General features: G+C 29.6%; 1 long non-coding RNA gene across 1 annotated transcript; it reads left to right on the forward strand.

The window, feature by feature from the left end:
* Positions 1 to 780: 780 nt before the first annotated feature.
* On the forward strand, positions 781 to 2,085 carry LOC108554677 (uncharacterized). The gene is made up of 3 exons (XR_001890718.1): positions 781 to 807; positions 889 to 1,029; positions 1,406 to 2,085. It is a non-coding gene; the product is annotated as an uncharacterized LOC108554677 (long non-coding RNA).
* Positions 2,086 to 4,233: the final 2,148 nt, after the last annotated feature.

A 4,233-nucleotide genomic window follows, 5' to 3' on the forward strand; every position in this document is an offset into this window, starting at 1 on the left:
AAGAAAAATATGTAGCATAATATAATATATTAAATTATATTTAACTGAAATCCGATTTATTGAAAATCCTCAATTTATTAGAAACAAAAGATTATCAAGAGTCTAGCTTTAAATATGTAATAAAACAATAAAAAACTATGGAAATAAATAAATATAATGAAAGCAATATTATAAAATACTTTAGTAATAGACACAATCTATTTTTCCCATTTATGTTTACAAAAATTATTGAAAGAATTCATAAGGTTGAAATAACCAAGTTAAAAGAATGAAGTCTTAAACTTCAATCTAATAAACAAAATATTCAATCTAATCAATTAACTTTAAATAAAAATATAAAAGTTAATAAAGGTAATAAATTAGAATTTACATATGAACTAAGCTTTAATATGACAATTATAATAAATAAAATTAATAATGCCCTTAAATTTTTATTTTAAATTAATGAATTGAATTTTTCGATGACCATATATAATTTATTCTAATTATTAAGGACAATCCTAAAATTTCTTCTCGAACTGAATAAATTAAATATACACAAAAAATTCATCCACTATTACTTGTAATAGTTCAATTTCTTAAAATTGCTATTGAAATGAAATGAATTAAAGTTAAACAAATCAATAAATAGTTACTTTAATTAAATAATTCTATGATATGCGATATATGCGATCTTTATGAGAATCGAGCTGAATAGCAATACGGCGCTGCACATATACAAGATGAAGGTGCGCAGGGGGCTATCGTCGTCTGCCGAGTATGGTGCAGGAGCAATTGCAACAAGTGTGTGACCGCCACGTGCTTGCGGTAAATTTTGCTCGATTACTTTGTATTTTACTTCCTTATTTTAGTAATGAATTCCAAGAATATATATCATTTATATCACAGATTTCTGAAAATTGACCAAAATATGATCCTGAACGTAAAATAAGATAAATTGATTTATTCGCCCAGGAATTCCATCAATTTCAATGCCCAAAGTTGGAACTGCTCCAGAATGAATTATGTCAGTTGATGAAACTAATAAAGGTGAAGGTAGCATTATTGGAACTACTATATATCATTTGACCAATGTCATTGATGTCTAATGGATTAAGTTGAAAAAAAGGAATTTAATAATATATCAATATAATATGAAATTTCTAAAGATGGAAATCGAAGAAATAGTAAAATAATTAAAGGAATTGATTATTTATGATTAAACCAATTTTTACTTAAGCTAAAATATATCAATTAATCTGAAGTCGATAGAAATTAGTTTGATTTCTATTTTTAAGTATTATATTTTATGAATCTACAACAACTTATAAATAATTTTCGAATATTATTATATTCCTAAGTTTGGTATTTTATATAATTTTATAGCATTTTTACGTTTAATTGCTTAAATTTTTACTTCTACTAGACATAATGATGAGGAGCACCGATGAAGCAGTTATGGCTCCACACATCCAAAGGTATGAGAAACCCAGAATTTAAAAGAGCATGGGACGTACAAGAATACTTGAGACAAAACTTGGCTGTTGGATTTCCGGTCAACAAGTCGAATGACATGTGAGGTAACGATGGTTGAAAAAGGAGATATCACGCTGGCTGATAAAGCGGGGACGAAATAAAAGTCACGAGGCGCAGGTGAGGTTGCATTTAAAAAAAGGTATTGGAGAAAGGGAGAGACCAAGGAATGTATCACATGACCGAAACTATAACACAAATTTGGTATGTGGTGAAAGAATCACAGTCTGCGATTACAATATCAAATTTGCAGAGCATTGAGCTGATATCTATCGACTAATGTAAACTGCAGCGTCCAAGTTCCCACTCGCGGCAATATATGGGATCCTACTTGAAGGAGGTTCGAGGACTTTCACACAAGTCCACGGTGAAGCCGCGGATTCCTTTAAATAGATGTTCCCCGTGACACATAAGTATCCCTATGTCTAAGGCAGGGCCTGCTAAGCAAGTCTTACTGATGAGTCCGATCATCAGCCTGGGAAGAATCGCATCTCTTTCTATTTCCGCAGTCCTTCTATCTGCTAGCATTGTGTCATTAACCGGTAATCTTGTAATCTAGATCCATATCTTACTTCGCGGCTTATAAATATTTGCTCCTTTACGTCTTTTATTTTCGGAGATGTGACAAATTCATTACACAATGAATTCACGTTTCTACTCAAATATTTGATTTAATCCAATGTATTGTAACATCAAGTGTACCATTTAAGTATAGGCAAATATTTATGAATAATAGCGGTATAATTCTCAGAAAGATTGTAAAGCATATCAATCCACAATAAAAATGAATACGACGTAGATCTTTAAACAGTACAGATGCCTGTTTACAAAGGAGAAGGTGAAACTGGCGAATAACCTCTATGAGCACTACAATTAGCGAATGAACTATCCACTAGATGACAATATAATTCCAGATAAATAGATATAAAATTCTATTCTAGGTATAGAGTTATTATATGCCCTATTAACTACTTTTCTGTTTTTATTTTATTTCTTCTATTATGCATTCTCTTTCCTATAAATAGCAGTACCAGAGTGAGTAGTTTACCATAACTATAGTTGCGATATCGTAAACAGAAAAATTTAGTATATAATTATATATTTGCTCGAATAATCAAAATTTTTGTCTGAAGAGTGAAGATCAAGAACCACGTTGCACGTGGACACTATTCTCGTTGCGACAATGAAAATACATGGGTAGAAGTAAAGTGATTACCTTGATTCCTTAGAAGCATATATCAGGATCGGAACACGTTAACCATATAACGGGATCATTCAATATATTCCTTCCTGACCTTTCCAAGCCGAACAAAAGATGAATGTCTCTCACAGAAACTACACTTTGCAGATTGGCACTGTGAATATGTAAACGTGTCCTCGATTCTTTCGTGGTTTGTAAATTGGTATGGATATAACTTTTGTGGATTATCTTCGTTGATATATCAACAAAAATAAATTTTTTTCTGAATAATACTATTTGAGGACGTGTTACTATAATTAGCTTATGTATAACTGTTATTCATTTGGAATTGAATATTAATTATAAGGTACTTAGATTTATGTCATGTACTATTTGGACAGTACTCTTATAAAACATGTTAATGAAATCAGTTTACGTACGTTCTCTATTTATTCAGAAATAAATATTCATTAGTTATTGTTTATATTTATATTTATAATATTAGTATAAAGTTAACTCTTATATGAAGATAAGCCTTATTCAAAATTAATATTCGAACCGAATTGATTTATTTTAGGACAGAATCAACGAAGCTACTTTTCGTGGATAATATATACATTTTATCTGCAGAATACGTTTCGAGTATATTTTATGGCATACGCGGTATTTTACACGATTATCGTGAATATCGTAAGAGGATTGGAAATTTTACAAACATCACTGTTACTCGATTAAAATGTTTCAATTAATTTTGGTTTCACGGATGACATGATATCTATAGCATTATCGGCAAGCCTAATGGCAATACTCGCTATTCTTTCACTGTTTGCTTAACAGTAATATCGAAGTTTAGTATAACGTATAGCACATTAATTGTCATTTACTGAAATTAAATCTTATCTGGAATTTACAATTATACGAAGCTAAATTTTACTAGAGTAATACATATTTATCCACATTTACAAATTACTGTCATATTCAAGTCAGCATTCGCATGAAATTAGGTTACATTATTTAATTTTGTTTCGAAGATGAAATAAATTTCATTTACCACAATTATTTCATACTGCACTAAGCTCTAAATACTCTACTACTTACTGCTATGTGTTATAACTGTCCATTATAATTTTTATTTCATAGAAATTTCTCTTAATTCTACTATTTAAATATATTATTTTACTAAAGGTATATATTTTGTTCCAGTCCCCACTCTAATTTGCCAAAGGTAACCAGTATTCTTAATTTCATTTGGGATTTCGGATAACTTACTCGAAAGGAAGGTATTTCCTAAATGGCAGTACAGTAGTGCACATAACATACGTTATAAGTAAATATTTAGTAGTATAAAATATTAGTTAGTTGAACATATGTTGCGTAAATATTTTATATATACTTAAAGTTTGTCATAAATGAAACTTAACCCCATTGCAATTCTTACCTCATTTCATTAAAAAAGAAAAGAGTGACAACTAACAATACTAATTCAGATTATGATCAAATCAATTCCCCAACGATTATTATTGTAAATGTGACAAATATTA

Source organism: Eufriesea mexicana, unplaced genomic scaffold (assembly GCF_001483705.2).
Source record: "Eufriesea mexicana isolate 0111107269 unplaced genomic scaffold, ASM148370v2 scaffold56920, whole genome shotgun sequence".
Classification (NCBI taxonomy): domain Eukaryota; kingdom Metazoa; phylum Arthropoda; class Insecta; order Hymenoptera; family Apidae; genus Eufriesea; species Eufriesea mexicana.